The sequence below is a fragment of the Mytilus edulis genome, chromosome 8, assembly GCF_963676685.1.
Source record: "Mytilus edulis chromosome 8, xbMytEdul2.2, whole genome shotgun sequence".
In the NCBI taxonomy this organism is placed as follows: Eukaryota; Metazoa; Mollusca; class Bivalvia; order Mytilida; family Mytilidae; genus Mytilus; species Mytilus edulis.
This window is the reverse complement of record NC_092351.1, coordinates 12496272-12508922: the sequence shown is the minus strand read 5'-3', so window position 1 is coordinate 12508922 and position 12651 is coordinate 12496272. Positions and strand designations below refer to the sequence as shown.

The following is a 12651-nucleotide window of genomic DNA, read 5'->3' as shown; positions in this document are numbered from 1 at the left end:
TCTGCTGATTTGCCGTTTTTCTCAGTTGGGTATGTGTATTGATATCAAAAAAATAAATATTGAATCATGGATGGAATTTCAAAAATAAGTCAAAGAGTGAAACTTTTGAATACATTATATCACATATGTTTTACAGATTAACATTCTACAGGGAAAAATGTTATTACTTATTTTATGATCCACAATAAATATTCTTAATACTCATGAAGACCATGAACATGCCAAAAATTTATACTATTAAATGTTTGGGCACACCGATTAACCATGCTATAAAATTTAAATAACAACTATAGAATTGTTTAACACAGCTGGAACAGAGGATATTGTGATCACCCAAACTCTGTAGAAGGTTGCATACTTGTGTAGTAATGGGCTTCTGCAGTTGCATATATGTGTAATGTTGAGGCTCTACCAATATTTCTGGTTATTAATGAACATGGTATGAAGTTTAAAAGACATAATATTAGATTATTTAAAATTGCAATTTTTGCAGATTTTGTCAAATTCTTTACAAATATCACTAAAAAGAGTACTTACATAGGACATGTTTAATAAAAAAAAAATCAAACTAGCCATGGTGGCCATCTTGTTTGATGGGCGGGGTTCCAAATTTGGTCCAATTCAACAGTAATTTCAAAGGAGAAGATTTTAACGAAAAATTTGAAAAGTTTATTTTAAAGGGCAATAACTCTTAATTGGGTTAATTGACCATTTGATCATGTTGACTTATTTGTAGATCTAACTTTGCTGAACATTTTTGCTGTTTAGAATTTATTTATTATGATATATAAGATAATAACCAAAAACTCTCAGTGCAAAATTTTCCTTAAAATTACCAATTAAAGAATTACCAATTTAAGGGCAGCAAGCCAACAACTGCTGAAATTTTCAGGGATGATAGTTCTTGACCTGATAATCTTAATAACCCTTTTTTCAGATTTCCTCAAAATGCTTTAGTTTCTGAGCTATAAGCCATAATCTGTATTTCACCCCCATGTTCTATTATTAGCCATGGCGGCCATCTTGGTTGATTTTAGGGGGGGGGGGGGGGGGGGGATCGAATACAGTTTTAAAACCAGATACCCTAAGGATGGTTAAGGCCAAGTTTAGTTTTATTTTGCCCAGTAGTTTCAGAAGGGATTTATTCAATTCAGTGAGAAAGATATCTTTTTAATTTTCTGGGATGGAATATTCTTGATCTGATGTGTTGGTTTCAATTAAAATATTCTATCCAAGCCCTTCTGATAATTATGTGGTTTGTTATAACAACTTAAAATGTTCTGACTCAGTTAAAGTCACTGATTTAAAACAAAACTAAAACAATAAATAGTAATGTTATCTTGTATGCCTGATTAATCCCATACCATATCAAATATCAAATGTGTATTACGGACTTAACAAACACTCAGGTAATGTTTATATCATAGTTTACTTAACATGCTTAATACCTACTATTCAATTTGTATGCACTACTGTCAAGCCATTCAAGATTTTAAAACGAAACATCATATGTGTGCGTCTCTGTTGGACTTGCTAAAATCACTGTAACTAAAACTGGTGTTCTTTTATTCTGCAAACGCCCTCACCTCCCCTTTTCCAATACAAGGTTTGCTATCTTTTACATTAAGTCAATGTATATTTACAGAAAGAGCAATGTTTGTGAATCGTAGTATTTCTCACTAATTTGTTGGATGATATGCAGAGCATTGTATCTGATTGGACGGTGTAGTAGATAAGACCTCACATTTAAACAAACTTATCGACGAATGCTGAAAAAAAGAATGCATATTCACTTCGTGACTTTATGTTATAAACAAAATGTTTGATACGGTTATATTGGTAAAGCCAATAAATTGTAATAAACGGTTATGACTGATATCATACCCAAGTTGAATTCATTAATTAAAAGATGGGCATGCATGGTGATATTAATTTTTATAAATTTTTAAAAGTCATATTATTATATCTGGACGGGCGAACGATGAATCAAGAATTTTGTTTGAAGTGAATTACAAGCTGCTATACAAATTATTGATTTCTGCTAACTTAAGATTTGTTTCTGAAGCGCAGAATAAATATATTAACGGAAATTCCCAGTGTCAAGTGAATGCATTATATAATCCTAAAGCTTTTAATCAAAGACGAATTATGAGATAATATTGAATTTCAATCCTTTTTCCAAAGACGAATAAGTCAATACACAATAATCAGTAAAAATAAATTGCGGAAAATTTACTAAAATCATTATATTAACTTTTTTTTCTCCGCATCATCTTTTATTTCAGTGATTGGACTTAGTTAATAATGGATCAGCCAAAGGTTAATAAAAAAAGTTCAAATAGTAGAACTTGAAGCACATTATAAAAATAAGATGATGTGGTATGATTGCCAATGCAGTTTTGATTAGGTTCAGAGGTGGATTAAACGAGGACAGGGGTCCATACCCCCCCTTTTTTTTTTGGGGGGGGGGGGGTATTATTTAGGGAATCACTGCATGAAGCATGACACGAGTGGCCCTTTCTTTGATAGTCAGTGGTCCTATCCCCTTATGAAAATTTCTGGATCCGCCCCTGAAGTTATTTAACTTTTCGTTAATAGGTCAGCTTATAAGAGGAACCATCAATTTGTTCAATGATATTTGACTATACCTTCTCCGTACTGGTGGTTTGGCACGCAACTGATGTTTCTTTACTTGTACGATTTAAAGACGTGATTTAAAGGATACATTCAATTACTGTCACTATGCGGAAACTCAACATTGTTTTATGGGAACTGTGGATACACGCGGCTAAAGTGCATTGAAATCTGCATTACGCATTAAATCAATAGGAATGCACAATGTTATTTAAGTTGCACCAATATTGAACCGACTCGTCCATTTGTCTTGTTAATTATAAGTGTTTTCTTTATCCCGTAAATGGGAAATTCCAACTTCAATTATACCAGGCATTATGAGACAACACAGGAACTGTTCATCATATTTCTGGAAAGATATAATTGGTAAGGACACTTGACTGCTTTTTAATTGTTTTAACACCTAAAGATGTCATGCATTACTATTATTACTGCTGAATCATTGATATAATTTGTGATGCAATCATTAACCAAGTTAAACAATGTAAGCTTTTAACATCCTCCATAACTATCTCGTATTCTTTAATATCGTATCTCGTGTGAATGTTTTCTCAATCACCCAGTTAAATCTCATTTGTAGATTTTGTACTTTATTTTACTACAGCATAAATCAGACAGTTAGTTTTCTCTTTGTGGATTGGTTTTACGTTTTGTCATGCCGAGGTTTCACAGTATAGCTTACGGAGCATGCAGTATGGTCTATCGAGGTTTCACAGTATAGCTTACGGAGCATGTAGTATGATCTATCGAGGTTTCACAGTATAGCTTACGGAGCATGCAGTATGGTCTATCGAGGTTTCACAGTATAGCTTACGGAGCATGTAGTATGATCTATCGAGGTTTCACAGTATAGCTTACGGAGCATGCAGTATGGTCTATCGAGGTTTCACAGTAAAGCTTACGGAGCATGTAGTATGGTCTATCGAGGTTTCACCGTATAGCTTACGGAGCATGCAGTATGGTCTATCGAGGTTTCACAGTAAAGCTTACGGAGCATGCAGTATGGTCTATCGAGGTTTCACAGTAAAGCTTACTGAGCATGCAGTAAGGTCTATCGAGGGTTCACAGTATAGCTTACGGAGCATGCAGTATGGTCTATCGAGGTTTCACAGTAAAGCTTACTGAGCATGCAGTATGGTCTATCGAGGTTTCACAGTATAGCTTACGGAGCATGCAGTATGGTCTATCGAGGTTTCACAGTAAAGCTTACTGAGCATGCAGTATGGTCTATCGAGGTTTCACAGTATAGCTTACGGAGCATGCAGTATGGTCTATCGAGGTTTCACAGTATAGATTACGGAGCATGCAGTATGGTCTATCGAGGTCTCTGTATTGTGGCAAAGCTATAGTTGTTTCCATCTTTGTCCTTATGACTGCAACGTTTGACCATTCCGTTTCATCAAGTGGTGTACGCGCATTCTATGAGATAAAATTAAGCCACGCTTAATTTATACGACAAGTCATTGGTTTTAGAAATTGATAAATTCTGTGTGGTGACCATTATAATACATACAAGCTGGAATATAAAATTGAGTAATATACATGTTTTATAAAGATTTGGTAATTCTCGACTCCTAGGAGTCGAGATTAAGAATTGAACGATGGACAGATAGTGCGTGAATTTTTCTTGCTTCCTGATTGGAAGATATTACGAGACGTGAATAATCAAAGTTTATTGATTGGTTAGGACAATCCTAACCAGGTAAATGTCCTTCAATACCGTAGAGTATCGGATTTGTCCTCTCTATTTTAGCAATTAGATTTTACACAGGTAACCTTTATCTATAAATAGTCGAATCTTCTGGAGTAAACAACAACGTTAAACGATAATAATTCATAGCGTGTGACCTCACGTGTGTGGTAAAATTTGCTGATTGGTGCACGTGGCTATTCTAGTAAATGAATTAATCTACAAAGCGAGAGCACTTTCCATTTTCATCAGCTAAGAGTCGAATAGCCTTTTTCAAAGGCTAACGCTTGTAGTATCTTGTCATCAGCTAGTTTCGTTACGGTTACAAGAGCGCAATTATTTGTTTACATTTTACCGGCAAGTTTTTTACCCCAAGATGGTACTCAGAATAGAATCCTATACGGCTTCTGATTGGTTGATACAGGATTGGAATTACATTAAATCGAAAGCTTATCCAATTAGGTTTAAAAATTGCCGAAAATCATATTCACATTTTACGAAGTATAGAAAATATCTTCAATTTCTGCATGTCGGAGCCATTAAAAATATGCCTTTTTCAGTAAGCGAAAAAAGTAGACGATTTTTTTCAACTGCATTTTAGGTCAATTTGAGCCGCATGACCCTATATTTTTTGTTGGTTGTAATGCAACACTGGCATTTCTAGTAACAGGAACTGCCACCCGTTTTCCCCTAGTTTGTGTAGTCTTCGAGAAAAAAAATACGGAACACTAGTGGTATCCTATGGAAAATGCATTACGAATAATTGCGCTCTTGTAACCTTACACGCGAAGAACGTACAAACAAATGAGGGAATAACACCATTTTAATTTCTTTATTTCTAATTGCATAATTAACATTTTGTATAGCAATCCTGTCTAGAAATAATAAGAGCTTAATGTTTATAATTTCCATGTTAAGGTAATAAGTTTACCTGATAAAAGTCATGTAAAATATACAGGGATACAAGAAATAAGAAAATGATTAAAAACGACGATAAACAATTCATTTAGATGTCAATCTGCATTAAACTGCTATAAGTAAAAGTTGCATGACATTTACACAGATCGGACTTCAGACATACTATCGGCAGTTTTACAAGGTATGCATAGCTTCTAAAGATAATCCATAGTATCTGCAGGCGTATTAATTGGTTTAGAAGTAATATTCAATATTGAATGCATGATTTGACCATCGATTCAGCACCCATCATCTGAAAGAGCTAACAATATTACATGTAATGATTTATGTATTATAAGCAAACATTAAAATATGCCAGTAATGGAGAATAAGTTAATGGTGAAGAATAGTTCTGATGATGTATTGTCTACTGAAGTTGTTGGAGAGTGACGTTTATAGTTTACATTGTTTAGTTACAGGACTACAGGAATTGTTTAATGGCAGGTAGCGTCTCGCATCACTGAGCAGGATAGAATCAACTATCAGTAGGATGCTTTTACACCTCCAATAGCCAGGTAAAGTAGTTTGCTTTGATTATTATTTAGCAAAAACACTATGTTTAAAATTTACTTTATGTTTAAAACTAAAGTAAAACGGTACCTTTGTATATATAATGGTTTCTTGGTAGACAATAATTAAACATAAAAGTGATCACTTATCTTAAGTTATGTAGAAAAAGATGTGGTATTAGTGTCAATGAGACAACTCTCCATCTAAGTCACAACACAATGAGTAAAAAGTAAACAATTACAGGCACAAATACGGCCATTAACAGAAAGCCTTAGCTCACACCGAACAACAAGCTATAAAGGGTCCCAAAAAAAGGACTATATTATAAATCAATTCAGGCAGGAAAACCATATACATGTGCATGCTTTGTTTATAAATAACGATTTTTGTCTTCCAAATAAAAACTCGAGAGTCGAGACAGATCGTTTTTATGTATAATATTAACATTTTTATTGTGTTTTTTTGTTGTTTTTTTTTATTTTATTTTGTTATTATTACATTGATCAAGCAGTGTTTATATTCAAATGTGCATTTCCAAAGTTTAAATTTTTAGATAGAAAAACTGATCTTCTCTCATTTCGCACAAATCGTTTTATTCATTGTCAGTGGATATAGCGTAATTTAATAAGTAAATCGTGCCACAGCTAACTGAAATATTGGCTGCTGGTATACTTTACTAGCAGAGGATTGAAATCCCTAGTATTAAATCACATGCACTTGTCTCAAAAAAAAATACCTATATACCTTAATATAACATAATATTATATAAAGGTATATAATATTAGTTTTTTTTTTCTTAGACAAGTGCCTGTGTATTAAATTTACAAATTGCAAGATAAAATATTTCCGAAATATATCAATATCTATTGAATATGATACTTTAAATTCCATTAAAACTTATTGCTTTTCAACGACAGAAATGAAAGAATACAATGTCATTTAAAAAACATTTATCTGTCAAATTTGGTTAATGCATATTGGATTTGTTTTTAAATGAACGTTGGTCATTAAATTCAATAGTCTCTTTCATTTGAAGTACAATCATTCACCATGGTAGTATTATCATTATACTTAAATTGTGTTTTTCACCAGGGTTGCGTTCAACATCGTAGCAGCTAAATAATGCTACGTAGTGCTACGTAGATTTATGACTATTGAACATGTAGCTAGCCTAGCTGCTACATACATGTAGATATTGATAGCAGCTAGGTTAGCTACTCGTTCAATAGTCATAAATCTACGTAGCCTTACGTAGCCGCTACTATATTGAACGCGACCCTGTTTACTGCGTTCGGATATCGGTATAACGACAATAACATTAAGTGTAGAGGCAACACAGTATGCATTGCAGCCACACAGATAAACGTGGTTCGCGAATACTTAATTGCTGTAGTTCGTACAATTCAACATACAATTTAGAATCTTTTTCGTTATTTTTTATATTACATTGTACAATTTGCTATTGGAATTATTTTATTTTTTTTACAAACAATATAATTTCTTTCCCTGAATTTCTCATTCAGTTATACAAATTATGCAAAAATATCAACAATTCTCTAATTATAAAATACTGTCAAAATCTTAAATTGTAATGGAGTATGAAATATTTGTCGAACATTTCAGCCTTTTAAAATGTTTATACTTTATCTTTTCAGAGGGAATTTTTGGGAAGTATACATGCCATTGGGTGGACATGAACAAATGGCTGTCTCGGTATTATTTATTAAGCTTTAATGTATATACTGTGGATTCATTTATTTTCGTGGATATTAATTTTCGTGGATTGCTGAAAACTTGCATATTCGTAAATTTTCGATTTCATGGTTTTGCCAATCTGTATACAAAGTCTATTGTAAATATGTTATTCGTTGAACATTTTAATTCGTGGTTCACCTGTATCCACGAAACCCACGAAAATTTGTATCCAACGAAAAATAATGAATCCACAGTATTTCGGTAGGCTCCAATCACAGATAAAAAAACCTCTCTTTTATCTTGCTTGACTCGATTTTCATTGTGACATTATAATATATAAACAAGGAGATGTGATATGATTGCCAATAAGACAACTATCCAGCAAAACTTAAATAAAATGGATGTGAGCAATTACAGGCAACCGTACGGTGGTCTTCAACCATGGGAAAAACCCATACCGTATAGTCGGATGGAAAAGGCACCGAGACATGAAAAATATGAAACAATTCAATTGAGAAAACTGTCATTTTGGTCTCTTGTGGACAGTTGTCTCATTGGCAATCTACCACATCTTCTTTTTTATATACTAACGGCCTAAGTTATAACAAAGCAATCAAGAAGTCAGAGACAAATTGAATTACTTCTTACTTGTATTTTAATCTCATACACGTAATAACGTCCTGAATATGCCTGACTTATTTGCTGCTGCTGCTAAATTTTTCAATTTCAATAAATTGTTTTTAAGTTAAACATACAGTTTTGACGTTCTCTTTATTGTTCATCTTTATTTGTTTTTAACTGATTGAATATCAATTTCATAACGCGAGAATTAACCCAATATTTTACGGTATATACATATCACTTACTTTCACAAAATATTAATTTTATATTCATATTTTAATTTACAAAAATAAATTGTATTGGTTTTAGTGTTAGTGCTCATGTCATTCAGTGTTATCTGAAACTTTTCAAAACGATTCTACATAAATTTCGGCCCAAAAAAAGTACATGTATTCCGCCTTTGGAGCTTCCCCACGGACACCTTTCAACAATATTTATATTTGAATCACAACTGACTTTTTTCGTTCTTCTTTTCACATTAATAGAATTACATGAAATTCAGTGTATTAAAGAACATTTCAATGCATTCAACTGTACTTTTGTATACTTGTGGATTACTTGTTTTCGTGCTATGAGTCTCTTTTGTATGTTGTCTGTCATTTGTGTTCACTGTTACTGAATTTCAATCTGATTAACATCGAAATGTATACACATTATAACTCGCGTGCTCTCATATCCGAGATTTGTTTTCTAATCAGATTGCATTTATCATATTTCAGTTGGATACTGTTCCTGGTTGTAGTAACGATTGTGACAGTTTTGTCAATAAAACAAATGATAATCAAATTAGACCCAGAAACAATTACCTACATCAGCAACAACAGAAATTTGACGCCAGAGGACATCATACATGTGAAACCATTGACTAATCGAGGAAATACTATACAACATTCAGTCGCTGGTTTTAAACTCTCAACGGCAGAAATAAACCTTTCCCAATCATTAGAGAACGCTAGGTGCAAACCTAACATATACATAGCGTTTCTGAAGGTCCATAAAACCGGGAGTTCTACAATAATGAATATGCTTTATAGATTTGGCAGAAAGATTAAATCTGAATCTGGTTCTTCCTAATTCCACTGTGGAAACTTTAACTATCTAGGATACGGTACAACATAAAGTCATTGCAACTGGTGCCAATACCTGCCGGAGAAAAATACAATATTTTATGCAACCACGTGGTATATGACAAATTGGCACTCCGGCTGTCATGCCTACGGAGACTCTGTATATTGGGATATTACGAGACCCCGTAGCAAACTTTATGTCTGCTTTCTCATATTATGGGGGCGGGAGATTTATGCAGTCAAAAGTACCTGGAAAGAGTCTTTCGGAATTTGATTTAATGAGAATTTTCCTTGAAAATCCACGAAAATATAATTCATCAGGAATAACATATTACGTCCACAACAAAATGTCGTTTGATTTTGGATTAAATAAGGTGATTTTGACAAAGACATTGCCATTACACAATTCATCTCAGACCTTGATAAAGATTTTACTCTGATAATCATACTAGAATATCTGGATGATCATTGGTTTTATTGAAAAGATTGTTATGTTGGGAGATGCATGACATTTTATATCTTCCAACAAATGTTAGATTTTCACCTATATCACAACAATTCAACACTGAAGAATTAACTAAATCCAGCATTGAAAATTTAGAAAAGTATAACAAGCTGATTTCATGCTTTACGCGTTTTTCAAACAGCGACTTTTGTCTCAAATAAAACGATTTGAATTATGATTTTAAATCAGAAGTCAGGCAATTTCAGATAATACAAAACTAAACTGGCCGATTTCTGCCGAGGGATTCCGAGAATGGGAAAGATTTTGACAGTTGCTGCTAGTAAGTGGCATGGGTCGTTTAATGTGACAAGAGAAACGTGTATTACCATGATGCGTGACGAACTAGATCTTGTAAGGGAAAGATACTTCTTGCCATGGATAAATATATGAATTGGCTAAGAACTAAAAATAAATCATGATGCTTTCTGTTTTCCTATTTCTTAACTGTTAATTTCTAACCTCAATGAGGTAACTTGCACATCTTAACCTGATTTTAGATTATGTATAGTTTAGTTTTATGCATTGTTCAAGTTATTGGATGGATCCCTTTTGGCAGAAGCGCTATCATATATGATATACATACTTTAAAGCTCACCTGGCCCAAACGAGCTTTTTAATCACTTAGCGTCCGTCGTTGTTGTTTGTCTTATAAAAAAGAAAATGTGGTATGATTCCGAATGAGACAACTCTCCCCCAGAGACCAAAATATCAAAGAAATTAACAACTGTATTTCCCCGTACGGCATTCAACAATGAGCAAAGCCCCATACCGAATATTAGCTATAAAAGGCCCCGAAATGACAATAATTGTAAAGCAATTCAAACGAGGAAAGCAACTGCCTATTATTTAAAATACAAAATGATCAACGAAAAGAAAATATGAAGCACAGCAACAAACGACAAACACCACGGAATAACGGGCTCCTGACTTTGGACAGACACATACATAATGTGCGGGGTTAACATGTTAGTGTTAGGTGCACGTGGCGCCGAAACCTCCATCGTTCTGGGACAGTGGTGTGAGAAGGGTCTGGAAGGGGGTATGTTATTTCTGTAAACATTTAATGTTCACCCCTTTTTCTCTAATCTTTAAAAGAAATAACCCCTTTTTTTCTCTAATCTTCAAAAAACTAACCCTTTTTTCTCTAATCTTCATTTTTTTGCCCGTTATTCTCTAATCTTCATTTTTTAAGGGCATTATTCTTTAATCATTTAACCCCATCCAAACCCTCGTGTATGCGCAATAGAACAACATAAGAACAAACTATAAAAATCAGTTGAAAGGCTTAACTCATCATGCAGATGTATACAAATAGAAATACATCTCACAAAACGCAGAATGGACGTGACCTAGCTGGTTCTTGTACAATCCCGACAACAAATGACACTAAGTACGTATACAGATCAGAGAGTACCTCGCAGTTACTCACAGCTAGTTCAAAGCCAATAACAACTAATGAAATAAATCATGCATCTAATACTAAACTATCAATTAGTACACATCCGACATTCAATGGATTTAGTGTAAAGACGTCATAAACAGTCAGAGAAAAATATACGACCTTGTGCAATGCCAAGATACAGGTTATGACAGCTTGTAGAGCCATGAATGTGCATAAGTATTTAACATTAATAATTAGTTTGCTTATACAGAAATCAATTATAGTAATATACCAATCAAGTTAAAACCACGTTAAAAAACAACATTCAAAGGTTTTAACTTGTTTGTTTGTCTGTTTTTCGGAGAGTCGGGTGTTGTTGTATTATTGGTATTTTTTTGCATTACTAATATGCACTGTAAGCCCTTTTTATGTATTATCACATAAAAGATGTGTGGTATACATCGTTTTATATCAGGACTCAACAATGCAATAAAACGGCGATCAAGTTTTCTTCTTCTTCTTCTTCTTCTTCTTCTTCTTCTTCTTCTTCTTTCTTCTTCTTCTTTCTTCTTCTTCTTCTTCTTCTTCTTCTTCTTCTTCTTCTTCTTCTTCTTCTTCTTCTTCTTCTTCTTTCTCTTCTTATTCTTCTTCTTCTTCTTCTTCTTCTTCTTCTTCTTCTTCTTCTTCTTCTTGGCATTACTAATATGCACTGTAAGCCCTTTTTATGTATTATCACATAAAAGATGTGTGGTATACATCGTTTTATATCAGGACTCAAACAATGCACAAGTTTTCTCTTCTTCTTCTTCTTCTTCTTCTTCTCTTCTTCTTCTTCTTCTTCTTCTTCTTCTTCTCTTCTTCTTCTTCTTCTTCTTCTTCTTCTTCTTCTTCTTTCTCTTCTTCTTCTTCTTCTTCTTCTTCTTCTTCTTCTTCCTTCTTCTTCTTCTTCTTCTTCTTCTTCTTCTCTTCTTCTTCTTCTTCTTCTTCTTCTTTCTTCTTCTTCTTCTCTTCTTCTTCTTCTTCTTCTCTTCTTCTTCTTCTTCTTCTTCTTCTTCTTCTTCTTCTCCTTCTTCTTCTTCTTCTTCTTCTTCTTCTTCTTCTTCTTCTTACGCAGTGTCGGGCAACACAGAAAGCTTTCTCTTTCCTATTACAAATACATTTAAAACGTTCGCAAAAATATACAATTAAAATTATTTACAACTGGGTTTTCCTACTTCCTTTCAAAGCATGCCTTCAGGGCAGCTCTGAATCCCTCTACGGTGTTGGTCGCTGTAACTGTTGTTGGTAGGTTGTTCCAGTCCCTGATTGTCCTCGGGAAGAAAGATTGGCCGTAAGTGTCAGTACTTGTTCTTTCTTGGAAGAAGTGGTTTTTACCTCTGGTCCGGTTATCATAAGGTGTCAAATATTGGTGACGGTCTATTTCTATAAGATCATGCTGGATCTTAAATAGCATGCATAATCTATTTGTTTTCCTCCGTTCTTCGAGACTTTCCCATTTAAGATTTTTAACCATATTTGTGACACAGCCAGGTGTTCGGTCTGTGTAGTTGTTATTTACAAATCGTGCAGCTCTTTTCTGTACCTGTTTAAT

General features: G+C 33.7%; 1 long non-coding RNA gene across 1 annotated transcript; it reads left to right on the top strand.

Moving 5' to 3' along the window:
• The first annotated feature begins 5391 nt into the window (after positions 1-5391).
• LOC139484826 (uncharacterized) lies at positions 5392-10107 on the top strand. Its single transcript, XR_011655159.1, has 3 exons — positions 5392-5796; positions 7447-7504; positions 8827-10107. It is a non-coding gene; the product is annotated as an uncharacterized lncRNA (long non-coding RNA).
• The last annotated feature ends 2544 nt before the right edge of the window (positions 10108-12651 follow it).